This window comes from Lichenostomus cassidix, chromosome 1 (genome assembly GCF_008360975.1).
Source record: "Lichenostomus cassidix isolate B80296 chromosome 1, HeHo_3.0, whole genome shotgun sequence".
Lineage (NCBI taxonomy): Eukaryota > Metazoa > Chordata > Aves > Passeriformes > Meliphagidae > Lichenostomus > Lichenostomus cassidix.
This window is the reverse complement of record NC_139479.1, coordinates 14,275,250-14,299,037: the sequence shown is the minus strand read 5'-3', so window position 1 is coordinate 14,299,037 and position 23,788 is coordinate 14,275,250. Positions and strand designations below refer to the sequence as shown.

Below are 23,788 nucleotides of genomic sequence, written 5' to 3'. Positions count from 1 at the left end.
ATAACCCTCAACCCAAGATAAGCCATGAATACTTCACCTGTACCTGGGCAGGTCTCTAGGAGCTGATCATGATACACATGAGCAATTTTCAATCTGAATTAGGGAACTGGTAGAAGGAACCAGTAGCTCAAAGATCAAAAAAGCAACCTTGAATATTAAAAACAATAATTTCCAGGTAAAGCCTGAATACCTCATTTGTGCTGAGAAAGAAGTTTTGAAAGAGTGTAGGAGAGGTTGGCATTTAGCTCTTGGGGTGCTGCTGGAGTAGATGAATGTGGCACTTTAACTGACCAAGTCCTGACTTAGGAATCGTAGGTGAGGACACAAAAATAGCCTTGAAGCAATCTCTTCAGGTGAGCAGCCTGAGCCAGGCTAGAACCTGCTTCATTGCTCTACTCTGCCTCCAGGAGCTTCATCTCCTGTTTTGCAACAAAGACATCAACCTTTGGCTCTTCCAGAATAACCCTCTCTATAACCACTTGGAAAGAGGCAAGTCCAGTGTAAAGCCAGTGGGTTTGGTTTGCACTCTTTTCTGGGGGCAGTAAAGCCAAATTAGCCAGCATGTGCTTCCACCCAGAGATGTGTTTAGTGGAGGCAAGCCAAAACACTAACCCTGGTCTGGGCTGGGAAGGAATTTCAATGCAGCAAGGACTAGGTATTTGAAAGACACTTTTCAGCTTCAGGCAGGCCCTAAGCCACCACCATGGCATCTCTATTGATTAGTAGGAATAATTACTTTTCTTTAAGCATTCAATATTTCTAGTTTTCAATCATAGCCTGAATGCTGTGGGGACTGTACTATAAACTCTGCTGCTAACAGTTTATGTGACACTTGCCTGGCTGAAAAATCTCACTAATCTGTTAGCAGATTATAGTCGTTGGACAAAGCTGAAGGATCCCCCAAGAAACTCCAGCATTGTAGCTGTAGCAGAGATAGACCCCTCTGTGTGCAGGAGCTCATTGACTCAATAGGCTGGCCACAGGATCTGGGCTCTAACTCTTGGCTTTTTCTCTGTATTTTAAACATCTCCTTTCCCAGAAGAGCAATGGCAACGTGAGCTTTTGACTTGTAGCTGAAACCCTCAGAAGCCACAAGACAAGACATAGATATGCTTCACAGAAAACTTACACTCCTGCTGGACCTAAGGAGAAACTTGAAGGCTTACAGAAAGCACAGGCATATTCACCCCTCATGGGGCAGCTGAAGAGGGAGTCTTTCCCCATTCAACACAGTGAGGTGTGATTGCAGTTTGTTTTCCAGCTAGTATAAATTTCCATAGGAACAGATTGTGTATAATTGCATGATCTTTCCCTTGCTGTTCCAATGCTGTTCCCAGAAATGGGTAGATGTAAATTTGTATGTGGTGGTGTTGGAAAATAAATAGCTAGCTGCTATTTAACTTATGGTGGTTTATTGGTAAATAATTAGAATTTTTTTAGAATCATGTTGATAATTTAGTAGCAAAACTGTAACTCAATTTGGCTTATTACTGGCATCTCACTGCTTTTCTAAGAACGGTAACAGCCACAATCAATACCTTAAAGAAGAAAATGCAGCCTGCCCTCTGGGTTATGTTCTGTCAGTGATGTCACAGTTTCATACCTTTAAACCCTTCTGAATGCTTCATGGATATGTTTACCGGAGATAGCTCACTTCTACAGTTCTTACCATAGGTGAGCTTCATTAACCCTTCCCAAAATAAAGAGATAAATTAAATAAAGTTAATTGATGCTCAGCACAGCTCAGACAGTGCAACTGCAGTGGTTTATCAAAGCAAAGCTCTTCCTGTTCCCACCAGATTCTCTGTTCATGGATGTTTCAGCCCAGCTGAGAGCTTGTCCCTGCTAGGGAAAAATGACATTTCATGAGTATGAATGAATGTGTGCTGAAATCCTCAGGGATTCCTGGCATCTTGGTGCCAGTGGCAAAATTTTAATGAGAGAGGACTCAGTCCCAATATGAAGGAAGGAACTGAAGCTGTAGTGGATATTAGCTGCTCACGGGTTAACATGAGGGAGTTTTTTCCCACTGTTTGGATTACAGCACAAATTAGCTGAATGTATCAAAATGCTTCAGTTCTACCCTAGTATAGAAATGGTTTTAGCTCAAAACCTCAGTGTTAATTTCCTTTCATGCAAGTTGAGACACGCTTGGCCCGGACGGCAGAAAAACTGCTGCAATTGAGTTACACTAAAGCTGAGGAGCAATAAAATGCCAAGTGTTTCATAAGCCAGGAGACCACACACGCACTCTTCCTGTGCAGAGGAACAAACCCAGCAGAAAAGTGGCCTTTTTGCTATTGCCCAGTGAAGCCTCCCAGGTGCAGAGACAGCAGGGGTAGCTCACTGAGCTGCTGGTCTAGGACTGGCATGACCTTCTCCCCAGGTGTGGGTAAAGTGCACCCCAACTCCATGCCCTCATCAGAGCTGTCTCCCTGCCAGCACCCTGAGGGGACGGGGCAATTTGCTTCTTATTGTACTAATTCCTGCTGCCCTCCTGAGCTGCCTCTCCTCTTGCTAGCCAAGTTCAAGTGCTGTTTGTGGGCAGGCCTGCATTCCAACTTGGAAAAATTGGCAAGTGACAGGAATAGAGCTTCCCATCATTCCCTGCTGGCAGTCCTTCCTTGCGCCCATCACATCCATTGGTGAAGCCAATAAACTGCAGCTAGGGACCATCACACTCACTGCAAAGTCATGGCAGTGTCATGGAAAGCCTGCCCCCATGTCAGGATTTGCTTAATTTTGTTAATTATGGCCTTGAAGAGGACATATAAGTTGTATAGCAGCATTTGGGCTCTAATTGCTTCTCCAGTGCCTTATGCAATAAAATTAAATCACTCTTCTTAAAAAGCTGTTAAGTAAGACAAGTATTTTTTGTAGTTTCATTATGATGGTAAAGGCTGAAAAAGGAGCAAATGACTGCTGCTTATATACGTATGCTTTCTGTAACATTGTATGTATGCTTGTGCAACCTTCTGATGTCTTGGGGTGGAAATTTTAAAGCTGTTTTCCCTTAATTCCATGTCAAGGAAATTTCAGAAGAATTACAAATGGACAAACACTTCTCTCAGGTCTCCAAGGCTCCCTTTCACTAGTAAAAGTCTCCCAGGCCTCTTCTGCAAGTGTCACCACATTGGCAGTGGTGGTGATGACATTTGCCAGAAATGTACTCTAAAGTCCATTGTGGCATATGGACTCTCCCTGAGGACTCCCTGCCTCTGGTAATCAAAAAGTGAACAGAACTGTGTGCATCCCATCTGGGGGTCTAAGGCACAGTATGGACAGTGACACCCCATGGGAACCCCTCCTGCTGTGACCATGTCCTGGTGGATGCAGGATGTGTCCTGGTGGATACAGGGCAGTGCTTATGTCTCTCCCCACTTCTCTGCTTACAAAGCCTGAGAGTGACTGAACCTGGGGACAGGTTTCTGGCAGGTGGTCCTCTTCATGACTACGGTGATGTTCCAAACATGTGGCTTTTAAGATCAAAAATTCTTTTGCTTAACCCTTTTGGCTTTAATCCTTTTTGGTCCCAAATGTGACCCAGAAGTAAATTACATAGCAAATTTCATTCAACAGCTAACTGGTCAAATGAGGAAAAAGGTAGTGCTTCTGGGTGGCAGCTTTATGTTCTTTTGTTGCTGAAAGAAAAGCTGATGAAGATTTACATCAGCTTTTTTTTGAGGAAACATAACACAGTATGTGTTAGAGTCCTCATTCCCAAAGCCATTTAATTTTGAGATGATAGAGGTAATCACGGGAGGCAAATTTCAGTTTGCAGTATTGAATTACTATTACCCTATATCTGCGTAAATGCCTAGATCTAGCACCTTTTTGAGAAATGATCTGTCAGACAAAGTGTAGGAAATGCAGCACAAAACAACTGTCACCAATCCTTTTGTAGCTGTAACAATGTATTTTAGCACAGGAAAGCCTGTTATCACAAAAGCATTGATGAATGCAATGGTTTTTTGTCACATGGGCTAAAGTGCTTCATGATGTGTAGCATTTGGCAAAGGTTCCCATTTTTTTTCTTGAATAATTATTCATGAGGATATTCTTGGCATGTCACTCTTACTTTGAAAAATGCAAAGTAAGGTGTCCTCTGCTTATTCCACTGTTGGGATTAATGCTGTCATGCGAAAAAGTGCAGATGATGGTCACGTTATGAGTTTACCAGCAAATAAGGGAATCCTGCAGCAAAGCCCACTTGCACCAAGGGAGTGTGCATTTTCCCTTTCTACCCTGCAGAAGAGTTTCAATGTTTCCTTTCCCTCCCAATCTCTGCCCATTCATGGGGGTGGAAGAAGAGCTTTCCTGTGGTGCACCCTATGCACTGCTGAAGGTGAGTTCAAACTCCTGAGTGGTCCAGGGTGAGTCCATAGAGTGAGGCAGGATGCAGCCAGGCTCCTGCAGGGTGCCCACAGGACACCTCTGCCAGGGCTGTGCTCTGCTCCTCTGGCCATGCTGTGCTTCACTCATCCTCGTGGCTGCAGAGTTCTTAGGATGTGTTTAGCTTACACAGACACGTTAATAAGTGGTCAAGGACATGTTAGAAGCATGGCCAAGGACACTGAAGGCCCCAGCTATGCCTGCCAGCTCCTCTTCCTGCAGCCTTTGTCTCAGCACACAATGTACTTACTGGTTTGCAAGAGGGTATATCATTGTCTTGTTCTTACGTAAGTCACATTCTGCCTCAAAGAAAGCAATTGCATTAATGTCCAAAGCACTTGGACATAGCAGGCAAAATTAATGCCTGCTGTATCTCCTCTTTTATCAGGGAAGACAGAGCAAAGATAAATTTGGCCAGGAGCAAAACCTCCATTCGGTGTTGTGCTGCTTGTGCATGAGTGTTATTGCAGCACTTAAAGAGTAATCTCTTGCTGACAATACCAGGGCATATTTCATTAGTGCATCCACACAGGGTGCTGGAAAGCTCTGGCTAACAGCTGCCAAGGGTTACACTTGTGAATGCCAGAGAAAGTTTCTTTTATTTGCCTGCCTGGGTACAGATGTCAGACCTGAATTACCTCTCAGCATGAGGTCCCTCATTGTCTCCCAGAATATCTCCAAGTCACTTAATTCCATCAGGTCACCCTGTGTACCTGACCTTTAGCTAGAACATCCCAACCTGCTTTTCCCAGTGGAAGCAATGCTACCTTTGAACAAGGATTGTGTCCAAGCTGGCACTGGGATGGCAATGCATGCACACAAGTGTCTGATGGGAAAAATTACAATGTGAGGGTTGGGAGAAGCATTGGAAGGATTATTTGGGCCTATTTCTAATGTTCGTTTGTCAGAGGCTGGCTGAGCCATCCTGTGAGGGTTCTCTAGGCTGAGTCCAACGGCTGCATCCAAAATGAGACTGTTTGGGTCTGAGTGGCTGAGCCTGGCCCAAGTGCCTGAGAACCTGTCCTGGGAGAGGCTCTTCTCTGGGTTTCCTCTTTTCTGGGTTCTTTGGCTCAACTCTTGGGGGCATGCAATAGTTGAAACAAAGACATGGAACTTTGGTGGATCAGTTTTTGAACCCCTGTGCCTTTCTCCAGGGGTCTGTGGTGCATGCTGTGAGCACAGTAGCACTAGCATACCAGTTTCCTCCTCAATTTCCTTGCTAAAGCCAGGGATCTTCAGAGGAGGTTTCTCTGTGCCTGCAGTCAGGCACAAATGCATGCCCATTTGGTGAGTCATTTTAACTTCCAGTGACTAACCCATCCAACCTGCGGGAGGGAAGGAAATTATAATAGTAATAACAGTTTGTGTTGCCACTGGAGGCTTTCAAAGTGCTTCCTAAGCAGTTTTCCTTATCAGGGTTCCTCTGAGAGATGACAAACATGCAACTGATGTTTCATGGACATTTCTGTCTGTTATCCTTTTAAGCTGTTTGTTGCTTTTTGTTGCTGAGGCCACAGTGCTTTCAAAACCCTCCCGTAAAATCCCAGAATGGGTCAGGTTGAAAGGGACCACAGTGGGGTCCGTCCCTGCTCAAGCAGGGCCATCCCAGAGCACATTCCAAGATTGTGCCCAGATGGTTCTTAAACATCTCCAGTGGGGGAAAGTCCACACCCTCTCTGGCCAACCTGTTCAGTGCTCAGTCACACACACAGGAAAGAAGTTCTTCTTCATGTTCAGGTGGAATTTCCTGTGCATCATTTTCTGCCTCTGGTCCTATTGCTGGGCACCACTGAGAAGAACCTGGATCCATCCTGACACCCCTCCTTCAGATACTTACCGACATTGATGAGGTCCCCTCTCACTCATTTTTTCTCCCAATTCCTCATTTTCCCTGGCCATAATCAATCATCATTTCCAGTCTGGAAAATAATACAGTGAATTGCACAGTAGTGAAAGCAAAACTGAATGCATAAAATATCCATCTGTTTTTTTAACACGACCTGCCAGCTTTACAAACATGAACAGTTGCAATGACTGCAAATTAATCAGCTGTCAGGGAAGGCAGAGGAGCCAATTCCACCTATTTAAGCCCTTGGGACTGCTCAGGTACACCTCCATCAGAAAATGAGAGACAGTTCAAGGAGGCAGATGCTGCTATGGTTTTGCATTTTTTTTAATATTAATTTGGAGGTTTCTTCAGTCAGTTTTGTCCTGGCTCTTCAGCTGTTTTTCTCAGTGCCTTGTGTAGAGTAAGAATGTATACAGGAGGGTCTAATTGAAAAGTTATACTAATAAACAATAGATTCTTGATTGAATTGGGAGACATAGGGGACCAAATTAAAGCTGCTTGGCTGAATGCTTGGGCTGTGTTTTTATTCTATAAATGCAGAAAAATGACAAAAGGACTGTTCATCCTACCAAAACCTACTTATTTTGCTGTGGATTGAGTCAGTAATCACTGAGGATTGCACTGAGATCTGTCTGATGGAGACTTGTCTACTCAGCCCCTTTTGCTCTGTATTTTAAAAGCAAATTTTCCTTGCTTGTATCTTCTATTAATTTTTATGAAAGTCACCCAAATTATAGAATACACAAGTAACAACTTATGTTTGCTTGCTGGCTTTCAGGCATCAGCAACTTAGTGTGAGTAAGGAATCCAGAATTAGTGTAGCTTGGTTGGGATCAACACACAGTTACTGTTCTCTAAATCTTCCCCTGCCCCCTAGTCCCTAATAAATCAAATTCACAACAATAAAGAGAACAAATCAACTGTCCACAGTGAAATATTATGTAAATAATGACTCATTCAGATTAGAGGATCCTTTATTTATATAACCATGGAGAAATAAATTTACAGAAAGCACAGAAATAGTCTGATGGCTGAATTCTGTCTCAGACACAGTAAATGGTTCCTTTCTTGGGAAGAAATCAAATGAAATGTGTACAGGTACCCATACATGTGTATACAAACACAGTCTTTTGTATTTAAGATATACAAATATACACACTTCCTTTATTACAGTTGTAAAAGAATCCCTACTGTTGATGATGCAAGCTGTGTGCCTAGTGTTTGTATGAATATTAAAAGTGTAAGCTGTAGGTTTTGCTATTATCCCAGATGGCAGGGAGCAATTCCTTCTCTTGAGGGACCATCTACCCATAAATATCTGTAAAATGGCTCTTGTCATTTTTATGACTTTCATGTTATAAAAAGCTGAAAAAGCACACAGATAATAAGGAGCTATGGATGGCTAATTGATCTGTTCATTTTTCTTCCCCAGTGGTATTTATCACATGATGTCAGACTTCAGAAAATGTAAGAAATATTTTATACTACTTCAGTTATATGCAGTTCAACTGGATGAATTAGAAATTACTGATCCTGTTGGGTCATCACTTTTCTGCATGTTGAGGAACCTCTGATCCAAACCTTTTTTTTAGGATTACCAAAATATGCCTGGTTTAAGAAGTTTTTAAAAATTTATTTTGTGTACCTTTTGGACAATGATTTATGAGTGACAATGATTTATAAGAATTGACTGTTAGAAGCTAGACATATTAAAACTAAATATTATTTTCTATGGTTTATTGGCACGTTAAACATATTTCTATGTACTAATTAGAATATCCATATTCCCTACCTGGAGCGTTCTTCTCCATGGTCTCCACAAGTTTATTTTTAGTGTTTATTTTTCCTCTGTGTGAATGCCAGCCTGTCCATATCTCTGTTTTTCATCATATTAGTTGTACTGACCTGTGCAACAAGGTACCTAAAATTTAATGCCATTTTTTAGGACAACTTGATGAGACCTGTAGAGTTGCTGTTGCCAACCTGGAGAGGAACATGCAGAGTACATTTGTCTGTTTTACTGCTTTCAGGTTTTGCACTCTCAGACATTTTATCCCTTCTGCTAACACACACCAGACACTTCTATTACTGTCACCTTTTGGTGCTGGGATTTAGTTTCAAATGTTAATTTTTGAGGGCTAAGTGGGGCACTCTAAGCTGCACAGTTGCTACAGAGATTTTCTCTGTACATCTATAGATAAGATTAAGCTGCATCTAATTTAGTTGTGCCTTCCAGTTTAGCTTCTTGCTTTACAGGGGAGGAGTTAGGAGCTACAGAAAAGGTGAAACAGCATAATTTAATACCTGATTATCTTCAGCTAGGTTGCCCAGTTCATTCCTGACACACATTCTGCCTGCTCCCCCCTGGCTCAGGTAGCTGGGCTGGCTGCTTTCTGCCAGTCTCATGTCCCCCACTGCTGACGCTGACATATCTGGTGTCAGAGCAGAGGGCTGCACTTGTCATTGCAGGAATGGAGAAAAAACAACTGTGCAAGATGAATTTGACTGTCCTCAGCAGCACAGATATACACCTGACAAATACTGAGATTTATAGGAACACCAGAAGAACAGTTTAAACCTAATCCCATGATTTGCCTTCTATGCCCCGCTTTGATGAAGCCCAAATTTGTCAGCTGTTAGCTGCCAGCTGATCAATCAGCTGGGTATTTTGAGAATAGAAACATCCCTCCAACAGTGGATGTGTAGCAAATTGATAGTGCTGAAATCTTTTTATGCAATGACAGTATAGCTATATCTATATATCTTTATATCATTGTGTTATCAAAGATGAAATGCAATAAAACAAGAGTGACTAATACATCTTAGTTGTCGTCTTCACTGATTTCTTTCTAAAATGTCCCAGCTCCTTGAAAAATACATTAAACTTCTTAATAGCATCACATACAGTTCAAATTTAAAATTTAAATTTAAATTTAAATAAAATTAAAAAGTGACTGCAAGAAGATCTCTCTTCCCCTTAAAACTATGGACAAAGACACTGATTCTATTGTGTGACTCTGCAAAGTAATCCAACTTAGTTTATGTAAGTGTTCTCTTTTATGGGGAAATCACACCCGTGCTGGAAACAATAGCAAAGTATTCATTAACTTTAATGGAAACAGGATTTCCCTCTTACATTTTTTATTTGGTTTTGGTTTTTTTATGGACAAACTGTTGGAAATGATATGAATTGAGTTGGTCATATATAGTACTGAATGGTCTATAAAAATAGACAGATACATACCTGTGCACACAGAGTAAAAGTAGTCACTGTCACAAAGAAAATACTGTTTCATTACATTAGAAGCTGCAAATTCAATAAGAGGGTCCTCAATACACAAATTCTTTAGAATAGATAGTCCCCAATGCTGCAGAACACATACAAATGAAGTCTACAATATTTTAGTGCAGCTTTGCAGACTTTCCTTTCCAGTGCTTCGCTTTTTATTTTGGGTACTGATTTACTTCCTGTGTTCTAGACTACATTCTCTTTTTTTTGTGGAAGGAGAAAATTAGTTTTGCTGGCTTCACTTAAACCCTTGTCATTGTATATTTCCATTCCTAAAACAAAGTACTACCATTTACAGACCACAAAAATAAACATATATTCACTCAAGAATTTTCCATGGTACTTCAGTTTTAAAGCTAACAATAGTATAATTTCACCTGAACAGAAGTAGATTTCCTGAATCTCTACAGATGTTGAATTTGGTTTCCAGCACTGCATTGCTCATAGCAAGTAATGAAAATATTCAAGTGAGCTATAGGTTTTATGATAGAATGATGATCTTGATGATGTATGAAAGCAACATCAGGACAAAATCTCTCAAATAAAGGAAAATGGCACAAGACTATGGAGCTGCCATGATACATAAATGGAAATCCATGTGACAAGAGTGGTAAAAAGAGAGTGTATTGTCATATTCTAGGTCCATGATTCTTAAAGGTCTGGGGGGATTCTCCTCTGAAGAATTTATCCAGCTCATTGCCAAGTGCCACATTTTTTTCAGATGTGTTTTCATGACTCCATCATCTTGGAGCAGAGCTCAGGGTGTGATGCTTTGGCTCCTGACTGCGTCATGCTGTATAATGGGGTGAAAATAGTTCACACATTTGTCATGACGCAGTCCAGCAGCTGTAGCTGCACTACATTCCCCACTTTTGTAGCTAGAGTTTAGTGGCTTCATAAACAAATCCATATGACCTATGCTTATGTTAAACTATAGTAATTCTTTTCCATGTGTCTTCAGCACGGCCCAAGTACAAGTCACTGCTCTGGCTACTCTCCTCTGTGCAAATGGATCATGCACCCTCTCTATTACCTGGCTCATGGTTATTAAGGTCTTTTCTCTGCACTTTTAGTTACCAGTTCCACCATGACTAGCAAAAGGGGATCTTTCACCCAAGAAAAGTACGTCAGTGGTAAATAATTAACAAAATTCATATTTGTATGATAGATTTGAAATCATTTCACCTCTGCTTCTAAGGTGTATTATTTACCACTGCATTGATAATTATCTCTATAATAGAAGAGGTATTTAACATATTGTTTTTTCTCCTTTTATAAGGTCTAAGTGAGATTGTTCATTCTAAAGTTTACTGTGGCTCTGCTGCAGCTTGTTACTGTGATAATTTTTCATGAAAATTTAATCTTCTGAGTCTTTGCCTTGGAAAATCCTTTTTTCTCCACTAACTCCTCAGACTACATGAGTACACTTCTTGATTTGGGTTACACGAGTGTTCGCGTGCCCAATTTTTATTCTTTATTTGGACTCTATAGAAAAGTCGCCAAAATACCAAGAAACAAAACTGATTAAAAAAAAACTATTATAAGTGTTTCTTCTCTTAAAATAAAAGAATGACTGCAAATGCCTACCATTGTCACAGTTTAAAATGTTGATGTCTTGCAATTCTCTTTTGAAGCTCTCTTACTGTATACACAAAACCATCCCATTGTTTTTGGTCTTTTGAGAAATACAACTGCTGCTGTAGCCTGTTGTGAAATTAATTTTAGAAATTTGTTTCCTGTTCAAAGGCTGGGTGCTTAAGACAGCGGGGGATGTAATTAAAAAGCCTTTAAAAAATTCATGGATATAATAAAGCTAACCAAGCCGTTTCAGAAGTATGGTTTGTGTAATCGAGAAATAATGAAGTGATGCTTGTGGAAGTCCATGCTGGCATCTGCTCTGAAATGCAATGGAGCATTTGCAAACCTTAGAAAGACACAGAAATAGGAGGATCCTTGGAAGACAAAAAGCATTAAGTCCATTTGATGATTTAGCCAAAGTGCATTATGACTTGAAGGGGAGAGTGAAGAGAATGTTTCATTGGGCATGAAGGAATATAAAACTCACCCACACCCTTTCTTCTGGAAACAATAGCTCAACAGCTACAAGTGCTTGGCAAGTTAAGCCATGCAGGCAGTAGGAGGTACAGAGGTTATGTAATTCTTCAGCTATCTCCCATTTTCACTAAAATGGCTCAGCACAGCTCTCACATAAAGTCTACTAGAGGCCATAGTTTAAATTTTATCTGTAATTGCCTTGCCCTGCTATGCTTGATACTGTGCTCCCACTGTTTTTTATAGACTCAGCTTCCCTTAAGAGAAAAGATTGGAGGAGTTTTAATGGCTGTCAAGGTGACTGAAAATAGTGCTAAAGAGAGTCAGATATGAAATGAAAACTCATCATGAAGAACTGGCTGCTCCTGGACACATCCAAAGGAACTGCAGGCTGAGCAGATTGGTTTTTGGGAATGAGTGAATCATTAGTGTGTGGTGGGGAGTGCTGATGGGTTGGTACAACTGCCTGCTTGGCTTTCATGGGCCAAGAGAGCACAGATTATGGGGCTGGCATTTTGCAGTGTTTCTATTTTCTCAGGGTATGTAATTTTCTATTCTTTTCAAAGTCAAATTTAAATAGAAGTGGAAGCTACCTTAAAGCCATATTGCCCCCTGCATTTATGTTCTAGTATTGCTCTGAACACAGAGATGAAATAAAACAGGATAAGGCTCATATTTTTTCTCTCTTTATCTCCCTTGCTTCTTTATATTTCCCAAATGAGTGTTCATCTGTGACCCCCTTTTACAGAGGAATTTCCCTAGGCTTACAAACCTACCTCTTAGTCAGCTGTTTTAGAAACCTCTTGTGTAGCATTTTCTTACCCTTTATAAGGATTCCCTTCATGAAATTATTTTCCTGTATTCTTTAAAGTCCTTTAAAAGTGTGTCCATATGGCAGTTGCTCCATCATCTACCTCCTCCTGATTTTTTAAGGGGATTGACTGTGTTATCCTCCTGAGATTTCAACTAACTTCTCCACTGCTTACTGACCTTTACCTTTGATTTAGCCATAAAATAATTTTTAAAGGAAATATACTCTCCAAGAGTTTAATTCTTTGTGATTATGCCAGCTTTTTCAGAAATGAACAGCTGGTAAATTTGCTGAAGCAGACCTGTGTGGTGCCACATTTATGGAGTGCTTTCTTGGAGCAGAAAAATACATTATAGCTTTGGCCACAAAGTGCAATCTAAAAATAATTCTACTTTGCTCCAGAGATGTGTATGGATTGATTATTTTTCTCCTTTAGAGGTGGTTTAAGCTATTAAAATGTAGGATGAGTTCAAGAAAAGGAAATGTGATTAGGTCAGGCGCATTTTATCTTTATGAGCTTCCGGCTTTCTTGTAAGAATTGTTAGTTTTAGCTTTGAAATGAATCACTTATAATCTGCATACTTAAATAAGGCTTTACTTTTGGCAAACAATTAATGTTGAAGTTTTAGTGTGAAGGAGTGGAAATGAAAAACATGACTGTCAGGTAACTTAGCTTACTTTTATTCAAGATGGAGCTGTGTTTAATGCTTAATGTTTGATGTTTAATAGTTCATTTGCTTTGGTGCTGAAAATAAAACACAGTTCACTCAGTCTGCATGGCCTAATAAAATGCCTTTAGAAATTTAGAGCTATATTTTGTGCATGGCATGAACCCACAAGGAAACTGAAAGAAGTGGACAGGTGTGGCTAGCACAGGTTTTTCCCATGAGAAGTATTCTTGTGTTTTGTAAATAAAGATAAAGTTTGGATGTTGTTGGAACAGTGTCCCAGAGCTTGGGCAGTGCAGGCCTGGCCAATCAGGCCTGGGAGAAGGCTTCTGACTGACCAATCTGGGTGACTTTTGAGAACTCTATATATGTGATGAAATCAAAACAATAAAGGTCATTCCTTCTTGCCACTGAGAACTGGTGCATTCATTACTCTGCTAGCTGCTCAACAGCGACAGACAGGCTGCTTCCTGAGCTGCTCTGATCACCAAAGACCAACATGTTCCTGGTACTGCATCGGGCTCTGGGGATTTCAGGAGAGGAGAGGGGATTTGCAGGGTTCTGCTCTCCAGGGCTCTGTCTCCCTTGCCAGTCTGTGAGGTGCCTCAGCCCTGCTCCCCTTTGCCCAACCTCTGCCTTCCTGCACACAATTCTCCTGCAGTGTGTTTTTTCCACAAAGGACAGCCCTTCACAGGCTGTTAAACTCTTCTCCTGTCCACCTTTGGTAAAGCTTCTTCAATAACTGCTATTTCTTTGCCCTTGCCTCTTCCCAGTATGCAAGTACTCCAAAAATACCAGGGACTCAGCTGGCCTTCTGTCAAGTCCTGAAAGCAAAGGAGATTGTAATTACCTGCATGATCTGTGGATCAAGAGCTACAGAAATCTGGCAACAACATTTGTCTTTCTTAAATTAAGTTCAAAGCAGAAGAACATTGCTACTTTCCCAGTGAATACTTTGTTGTGGTTTGAATAGTTCAGTCATGTTGAAGAGCTCAAGAAGCATTTGGACAATGCTCTCAAGCACATGGTGTGACTCTTGGGGATGGTGCTGTGCAGGGCTGCTTTGGAATTGATGATCCTTGTGGCTTGCTTCCAGCTCAGCATGTTCTGCGATCCTGTGATTCTGTGATTCTGTGAATACTGAATACATACAGTAGTTTAAAAGTGCAGTACAGTCCATGATATAAGGTTTTTTAATATTGCCCCATAATGTCACTCTTTAGTGTCTCTTACTTCCCTTAAGACAGTCCTAACTTGATGAAGTTGCCAAAGGTGGATGATAGTTTCTGGCAGTTGGCTACAGAGCATCTAAAATATTTGCTCTGGGAGGGTTTTTAAAGATGACCATAACCCCAAATTACTTGCAACTTCATTAGCATCAGTAACTAGAATATAACAAAAAGTTTGCATATAAATTGTCATAATTTGGTGTTTCTGAGATGAATTGGGCACAACAAAGGTGGTAATAAGGTTGCTTCATGCTTCTTGCAGTATGACTTTAAAATATTCTGAGGGTTTGAAGATTTCCTGATAACCACCAAAATTGTAAACATGATTATACTATATTTAGGGATTGTGAAATGAGTCTAAAATAATTCTTCATGAGGGATAAACAGTGGTAACAAGCCAGGGAATGCACATGGACTTTTTACACCAACAGCGATTCACATTTGGGATAGACCCAGAGGCTATATCTAAATAGGAGACCTGGAACCACTGACATACTTATGGTTCAACAAAAGCACTGCAGCCAGCTCCAGAGGAGATGCAAATTGCTGACAGCACTCCCACCCTTTTCCTGCTTCCACAGAAAATGGGGTGGGTGAAGCACAGTTTGTACAGCCCATGGTTAGATTCAGAGTGTGAATAAAACAGCATAATTCCCATGGATGGCTATTGTTCTTGCAGTTTCACCTAACTGCTCAGTTATACTTAGGGATTCAATAAAAATCTGTGTCTAATTTACTGTTCTGGCTGGAAATCAATGGAAGAGAATCAGCAGCAAAAATGTCCATTACTATTGGCATGGCATACAAGGAAGTGTTCACTAGTTGTGCTGCAAACACAGTTTCCATTTTGAAGGACACCAGAGGTGTTTGAGGAAGATGCTTCTGTGTCAGTTGTAGTATTATTCAGAAAATAGAATTTAAAGAGAGAAAAAGAGTCACATATTGTCATGTTTGTCACTTAAATGGGAGGTTATCCTGAAGGAACTGACAACAGGAATTATTAACTCTGCTGCTTTCTTGGGCTGTTTTGTGAGAAAGGTTCTAGACTAAAATTGTTACTAAGCTTTTTCTTTACAGATGGATGAGACTATATTATCATATCATATTATCCCTTCTATAGGGAAGAGGAAGGATCTGAATTTTTAATTTTTTCCCTGTTGCCTGGGATGGGGATTCTGAACTTCTGTATGTTTAAGGAAAGACTTTAACAGATTAAGAATTATTCTACACAACTACCAAACCACACTTGCTCACACCCCACACACAGACATGCTTTGGGGAATATTCTTTGCTCTATTAAATGTTAATCTCTGCATGTGGGACAAATTTAAGGGTCCAGTTAGCAAATAGAGGGGTTTCTGTGATTTTTGTATTCCAGATCTTGGTTCTAATTGCAGATGGAATTTCCTGTGCATTTCTTCATGTTCTGGAGTCAAATGTACACTTTCACATTCTCTTCTTGCTCGTGATGTCACATTTTTGATGAACGAATTACTAAATGAAGGACACCCACATTTCCATGGATACCAGATAGCATTTCACACCAAGTAAAATTTGCATATATTTATTATTGTTTCCCTTTTTCATCCTGATATTACTTGTGCTTCATGAAGTGTTTTTCAGCAAGGGTGAAAATGCAGAGTGCCCACTGTCCCACCAGTGTGGTGCCCCAGAAAAACAGGGCTGCATGGGGATGACTGAGTCCATCACCATCTCTCATCTTTGCTTTTCTGCTTGCCATTAAGCTCAGAGCTCAAGAGCTGGTGATGGTGCACTTGTTTTTCTTTCTGAGTGAACACAAGATGACCTAAAAAAGGGGAACCTTTTGGCATAATGACATTATCAGGCGGGGCGATTTACTACTGGGGAAAGAGCTCATTGCAGCTTTTCTGATCATGTTTCAAGGTTTTGCCTCTTTTCCCTCAACCCTCCCAATAATAATGATGTAATATATTAAATTAAGTGGTAATGATGTATGAAGCTGTGGTTATCATTAAATATTTATGCTCCTGGAGTGTTGTAAACACACAGTGCAGGCCCAATTAACCATAGGTAGTCTAGAATTATCCCGTGGTAATTACCCTAATTGGAATTGGCTCATTATGGGAAATAGAACAGAATTTGTTTTCTGTATGGTACTGAAAAACAGAGTTGGCAATTAACTAAAACCAGCAGCTGCTTCATCCAACTTAAAAAAATATTAAATTGCCCTCTTAGAGCCTGTCACAGCTCCCACAATTGGAGCAGTTTTACAAACAAACCAATAATCAGATCTGGTTTCCAGAGAATACATAGCTTCATAACCTTGTCTCTCTGTCAGTGTTGATTGATAACTGTGATGCATAGAGGTCCATAAAAAAGCCCAAAGGGCTATCCAAAGCACTCAGACACACAAATCATTTGCTTTGTGATGCTATTAGAGCAGTTGTGGGAGCAGTGAGAAAGCACACGCTTTCCTTGGCTACGGGAATAATTCAGCTGTGGACATGGAGAGACTCTGCCTTGTTTAAGCAAGACAAGCAATATTTCTGACCATTCTTCTTCTCCCTTGGCCATGGGGAAACCTTGCAAGTGTAAGGCAGGGAGACCCCAGGCTATTTGCAAGGGGAGCAGCCCTACTCTTGTGGAGCTGTCCCAGGCTAACTGGATCCCTCCAATAGCCCAGGGCACTTGGCAGTCATTCCAAACCCTCATTCCCAGGCCCCTGGCAGCAAGAGCTGCAACACTCCCGTGAAGGACATGGCAGGTGTCCCCAAAAGCTGCTGGGCACCATGCTGAACCAAAGAGGAGATGGGATCTCTGGACTAGACTGATTGCTGCTGGCCAAGGCCATGACTGGACGTGCAGCTCTGCTGCTGCTTAGCTGAGTAAAGGTGGTGCTGTCCCAGATCTCTGCCCCTCCTTCCCCACCAGACAGCCCTGATCCCTTACACACCAGCCTCGGGGGGCTGGGAATATCAGGAAGCAGGAACAGCCTTACCTGGAACTGCTCCTGGCAGAAGAGGATCTGTAATTGCAGCATGAGGACTGAGGACAGAATGATGCCTCTGTGAGGAATCTCCTGATTCTAATTTTATTTTCCTATCTGTTCATAAATGTCATGAAAAATTAAATAAAAAAGAAGTGTAGGGTGTTACAAAGTCCTGTCATACAAATGTATCTTCTAAGTCATAAATTAATGATTTGTTTTCTCCATCTGCTTTGCCTGATATAAACAGGAACAGTCTGCTTTTGCTGAGAGTGGAAATGCCTCTGCTGAAATGATCGTGTGGAAATAGGAAGATGCAAGAAGAAAATGTTCAAGTAGCCTGTAGAAGCCTGCACACTGCTACAAACAGAAGGAAAGTTCACAAAAGGAAATAGGAATTGGAGATTAGTGATTGATCCCTATCATATGCTATGTCCTCATGTGGTATGTATGTATTTGTTTTCCACAATTAATGAAAACCCACTTCCTCCCCCCCCTACTTCTAAAACATGACCTATCTTCTTTTTGTCATGTCTGTGACTTTCAATGCTGTTGGGACTTTGGGCCATTCCTTCCAGCATTGTTTTTATTTTTTGCAGCAATTACATTAGCTGCCACCTCCAAAGAGGAAACCAGTTTTTCCAGTCATAAATGAGGTTAACTGTGAAAAGTGAGAAAGGGAAGATGCTGAAGATGTGCCTGAGCAGTATTTCTCTGCACTTCCAAAAGGTAATACAAGCTTATGCTTTGGAGGCAATGTGGGCATGGGTCAGAGTAAATAAGGTAAGTCCTGTACTTCTACATAAATGATTTTTTTTTTTATTGTGGGAAATATATCTATCTAAATTGCTTTTCTCTGTTTTTCAAATATCTTGAAGTTGGATGCTAGCAAAACTTTGTGGGCAGATGTTAGCAGTTTGCCTGTGGTTATGCCTGGGGCAAGGAGGTAGGGCTATTGCCCAGGGAGGTTGTGGTGAGGTTTTCTACATCTGCATAGTGACTTTCAGAGGCTCTGAGGGGCAGAAGGTGGGGAAATGTGTTGGTCTCATTGGGAGAATTAGCTCTGAGTCTTGCCATGATCTTCGCTTCTTCTCCAGCCTCTAACCAGGGTATGTTGGGACTTCACTTTTTGAGGCTGAGGCAAGTGGAGGCATAATAGCCTCACAGAGGTGAAATCATAGGAAACAGTATTTTTGCTTCTTAGGCTCTCAGAAGGAACATAACTGAGGCAAAATCTGACTGAAGAAAGAGCAAGAAAGAGTAAATCTCTTTGCAAGGACGATCTATGGAGTTCATTGAAAAATGCTGGCTGTCTTTCACAGAAATATAAAATTTGTGTTAAAAAGCATGCACACGCATGTCAAATTTACCCTTTAATTTTTCTCCCTTATTTCATCCACATGTTCCTACCTCTTGTACTTTCCTTTGTATAAAGCAGCTTCATTTCAACAGTTTTCTCTGTGAAACTCTTCTTTCACTCCCAAGCATTTCTAGCAGAACTCAGCACAGTGTGACTTGCATGTGACATCCTGTTCAGGCCTCCCAAGGGATGGAGACCCTGGCCAGGTTGTTTTGTTACCAAGCAGGGCTGCAAACTCAGATCAACCCTGTTGATTTTGTTGCTGTTGTATTGCCCAAGATATTAATGTTTTTGTGAAGGCAGCAGTTCACTTAGCCTCTATTTTTAGGTTTGTGCTAGCAGCCCCTTAGAATTAACATTCAAGACAGAGATGAAAGGACATCAGTCAAGGTGATGGTCTGCACAGACAAAACAAAGTTTTGGCTTTAAATGGAGTTTACTGGGCAGTACTACCATAGGGACTGCAGACATGGATTTTTGGAGCAGTGCAGATTGTCACAAGAACCCTAAATATGACCTTTTTTTTATTTTTTAATTTGAAGTATCCCAAATTTTTTAGCTTAAGCAAGAACCAGTTGCACTTTATGAACCTGGTCCCCCTTTCAGTGTCAAGTCATGTATTCAGAGGAGTATAATGGCAGAGGGAAAACCAAGCACAATAACTAGAAAGACTTACTGAAAACCTCTGCAAACCAGAAAGAGATTTAGATAAAATGTCTAAGTGCATGTAGTCTCCTTCAGGATTACAAAGGGCATTGCCATCCAGAAATTTTGGCACCAGTTGTCTGCAAGCTAATTCTGATTCTAGAGGGGACCTGGCCCTCACAGCATGACTCTGCCTTGCTTCACTATCCTTCCTAAGCAGCAGCAGGTTTTATTTGCATCGAATGTCTCTTTGCTCCCTTGGCAATACCCTTCTCCAACATTCAGTGTAAGGGCATTACTACGTGATACTGCATTGTGCTATATAAACATAACCTTTAAATTTCATTTGTTTTCAGAAATAAGCATAACTGCCTAATAATTGCCAAAATGACGTTTTGCTTTTGCTTTTTGTTTTGAAATATAAAAACTTGTTTCAATTCCATACTCTAGTAAAAAATATGCTATTTTTAATGAGCTCAGACACAACATTAAAACATTTTAGATGTTACCACTGTCTCCCCATTTTTCTTTACGTCATTCATTTGTTCCAGCACTCCTTCTTTTGGCAAGAGACTCACTTGCATAAGCTGTTGGATCAGCTTTTCACTGATTTTGAACTCAGTGATTTTTTTGCTTCAGCAAAAAGAAAGAGCTGAGTAAAAGAGTTTTTAGTTTAGAAATATTTCTCCTCGTATTTGGGTGTCCATTAACTCCAGCAAGAATGAAGACTCTTTGCACTTTGCAGGATTGACTTGCTAAGCCAGAGGTGCTCCTGTCACCTTATCCAGCTTCCAAGGAGCTGTGCTGCTGCAGTGTCATTCCCACTTGTCCTCTGTTTCTCATCCTGTGCTTTTCTGACTTTTTTCTTTAAGCAAAGGCATTGGCTTTCTTGGGAGGAGCTGCAAAACCTACCCCTCCCTGTGCCACAAATGTCCTGCAAGATGCAATACAGCTAATTTCTCAGAAGTGTGCTTTCTCTTTTTAGTGGGCATGTAAAGTACTGTTAATCATTCGTGGGTGTTTAAGGTAAGTGAAAGCCAAGCTGATGAGTGAGTGATGCCCGGCAGGTAAATCCGTTGATTCTTTCAATTGCTGTTCTTATTTGAGGTTGCTTGCAGCGACTCCTTCCTTGCTTTGCTTGCATGAACTACTAGGGAAACAAGGAAAATATTTATTAAAATTATAATACCACAATAGCTTAAGACTTTTTTTCCTTGTTGGGATTCATTCTAAAGCAGCACATTACAATGGAAAATGCTGTCCTCTGCAACAGGCACTGCAGCAAAGCAAACCTTGAAGTGCTCTTGAAAGCTCTCAGTGGTTCCTCTTGTGGGACGTGTTGAGTGTAGCGATTGTGATAAGTGACTCACGTTGCTCAGTCTCACAGATATCAAACTTAACTGCACAGCTGGCTCTGTGGGCTTTTGTAACACTTCTGTTCACCTTGGTAGAGCCAGTTCCAGATGGGAAATTTAAATTCTGTGAGACAGCCCACGTGAAAACCTTGTGTCCCTGAAGCCAGGCTGAGTTGCGTGTCCAAATTCTCAGGGGACAGCCATTTTATGCTTTCATTTTCAGGAGATTTCAGTCTTAAGGTGAACTTGATTCCAGGGTGCAGACAGCCTTTACAAGGATACAGCCTACAGGGCAGGAGGCAGAAGATTTGGATTTGATTCATTCTCGGACAATAGCTCACTGTAGATGGCTGCTGAACATGGTCTGCTGGAGGCAACCCTGTCTCAAAAATTCCCTACACTGATGGTCAGTAGAAGCTGTGAAGGCAAAAGGGGGGAAATGCAGCTCAAGACACATAATTTAGAGCATTGTCCTGAGCCTCCACTGCTGGCACCATTCAGGATGCTCTCCTGGGGTGAGTGGCTCTTTACTCTAGCCCTGTGGTTAGAGTTCCTGTGTGCTTCCTGTGATGCCTTAAATTGCTAGAAAAAATTTTTAGATGCAGACACACAGTATAGGAAAGGGGTTTTACTTTGGTTTAATAGGATCTCAGATGCGCACTGACGAACAAGCAAGCCCCAAAAAGCAAGCCCCGACGATATTTCTCATATACAATTTATGGACAGCCTAGATTAGAATACCTATCTAAAAGTTTTCAATAAGAAGTCTAACAAATGAAGTAATTGCCCCCTTATTAAAATTGCCCCCCCCCCAAAAGATTGCTACTTAGTTTACATAAAACATGTCTCAGTGATGGGGCCCTGTTCAAGGTTGTGCGTCATACTTTTGAGATTGTAGGTAGGTTTCGTCTTCCCCAAAGGATTCTGAGCAGGGCAAGGGTACTAGGGTGATAGACAGGTAGGATTAAGATACAGAGAGTAAAAAGTACAGGAACGAGGAAGGGTAAAAGGTTATGTATAAAGGATATATATAAAGAGAGTATAAAAGTAAAATAAAAAATACAAAAACCCATCAGGCATCACCTGGATAAATGATTCACCTTCTGTGCTCCTTCACTTCCAGATACAGAAAATGGGATAATGCCTCACCTTAACTGTGTGCATATGACAGGCAAATCGAGGTAGACATCTAAAAATATTCAGGCATCTGAAGATGCAAACAATCACACAATTACACAATAAGGTTTTCAAAATACTGCAGGTATCTAATTCTTCTGGAGTGAATCACAGTGAATCACCTCAAACACTTGCTGATCAAATGGGACTTGGCTCCCAAAGGCTGTGTGAAAAGAGTTTGCACGAAGCTTTGACTCTTGCAAACATGAATTTACTTTTTTGTTGTTTTCTTTTTCTTAAAAAATGAGACTACTTTTGTTCACGTTTTTCACTGAAATGAAGATTTACATGAACAAGCTCAAATAACTCTCTTTTTACCTGCCTACCATTGCTCCCTAGTTAGCTGATTTTCAAGGGATTTATAGATTAAGATATACATTAATTTGCAACTCACTTTCTTTTGTCAAGTCTTGGTCACCAATGCAGCTTTATAAAGGCATCTGGTTGATATGATTCAGAACATATTTTACAAAACCACTTGGCTCTGTGGAGAGATTTGATTTCTTTGTCAGCCAGAGTGATTGACAACCAAAACCCACATAATCTAAAAGGAGACTCAGAGACAGGATCTGACAGTCCATCACAACAGACCTGTCGAGTTACAAAGCCCTGTGCAGCCCTGTTACAAATCCTGCAGGCTCAGGGATGGGGGCAAGCATTTAGTCAGGTGATGAGAGCGTGAGATGAGCGTGCCAGACAATGTGCTGAGGGTGGCATGGGGAAGCCTAGTGGGAGAGGTTGTTGCTCAGCATCTGTCCCCGAGCTGTGCCTGTCCCCAGTGCCTGTCCCAGTGCCTGTCCCTGTGCCTGTCCCAGTGCCTGTCCCTGTGCCTGTCCCAGTGCCTGTCCCTGTGCCTGTCCCTGGCTGGTGCAGCTCCCCATGCCCAGGGAAACCAAGCACCAGGCACAGCTGCTCAGAGGCTCTGCTGGTGGGTGTGAGGGGGAGGACAGAAATCAGAAATGATCACATGTGGGACTCAGAGGGTCTGGCACCACCTCAAGCAGATGTTTTTGGCCAATGCTTCAGTAGGCTGAGCTGGGAAACCACACCAAGTTTCAGCTCAGCAAGTCTCTCTGAGCTGTGCTGTGAGTGTGGCCAAGTGCTGTGGAAGAGGATTCAGTGTTGAATCTTCTCTGCAGCCTTCATCTGGGACAGCTGCTCAGAAAGCTGGGTGAATCCTGTTACCAGTGCTTAGTGCTGAATCATGCACCTACCAAATCTGTCAGCAAAAAAATTTATAGGTGAAAAATAAGTCGGCACACCTCTTTAAAGTGTTGGCAGCATTTTATCAGGATAAGTATTTGGATCTTGTAACTGTATGAGCTTTCCAAAATATTAATTTAATTGCACAGCCACCTTCTTATCTAATTTGCCCCTAGCCAGATCTTAAAAATGATTTAAACTTCAAAGACGATAGTAATCCCACATGCACAAAGACACTTGGAAAAACTATTTCTTTGAAATGTAACTGATTAGAAACTAGTTTTGATTCCCTGTGCTTTCCTTGCAGCATTAGCTCTTCTGTGGGCATGGAGTGCTCTTGTAATTTGTCAGCCACTACCACTAGTTAGGATCAGTTAAGCTTTCTCACATTAATTAAAAACTGTAATTAAATAACCAAAAAGCCCCTCACTATGACTCAGTCCCAGAGTGTGCATCTGGCCCTTGTTTGAGATGGGGAAAAAAAAAAGTGAAGTTATGTCAGAAATTTCCGGGATGTTTTCTTTTGATTACCTCATAAATGTGCTCTGCTGAAATAGTAATGGCTGGGAAATAAAAGAGAGAGAAAGACATCTTTCATTGAGGTGGAAAGGACTGTGGCAAATCCTTCTGCTTATATTGCATTTTGATCTCAGAGTGTGGTACAGGGCTAAGAGATCATGAACAGAAGCTGCAAAATAAATACTGTTTTAAAATATCTTTTACTGTTTAGCCCTGTATAAATCTCAGTGAAATTTACTTAAAAAAATTCCTCTCCCTGACAGGAATCCCAC

The 23,788-nt window shown here is 41.2% G+C and overlaps 1 long non-coding RNA gene across 6 annotated transcripts in view; it reads left to right on the top strand.

Annotated features, from left to right (window-relative positions):
* The window catches only part of LOC146444232 (uncharacterized), a 62,364-nt gene that overhangs the window by 1,789 nt on the left and 36,787 nt on the right, over positions 1–23,788 (top strand). For all 6 annotated transcript variants that reach the window (XR_014849765.1, XR_014849766.1, XR_014849767.1 and 3 more), the window contains exons 2-4: positions 1,040–1,237; positions 17,509–17,702; positions 17,858–17,987. This is a non-coding gene — a long non-coding RNA (uncharacterized LOC146444232). The remainder of the gene's footprint in view (positions 1–1,039; positions 1,238–17,508; positions 17,703–17,857; positions 17,988–23,788) is intronic.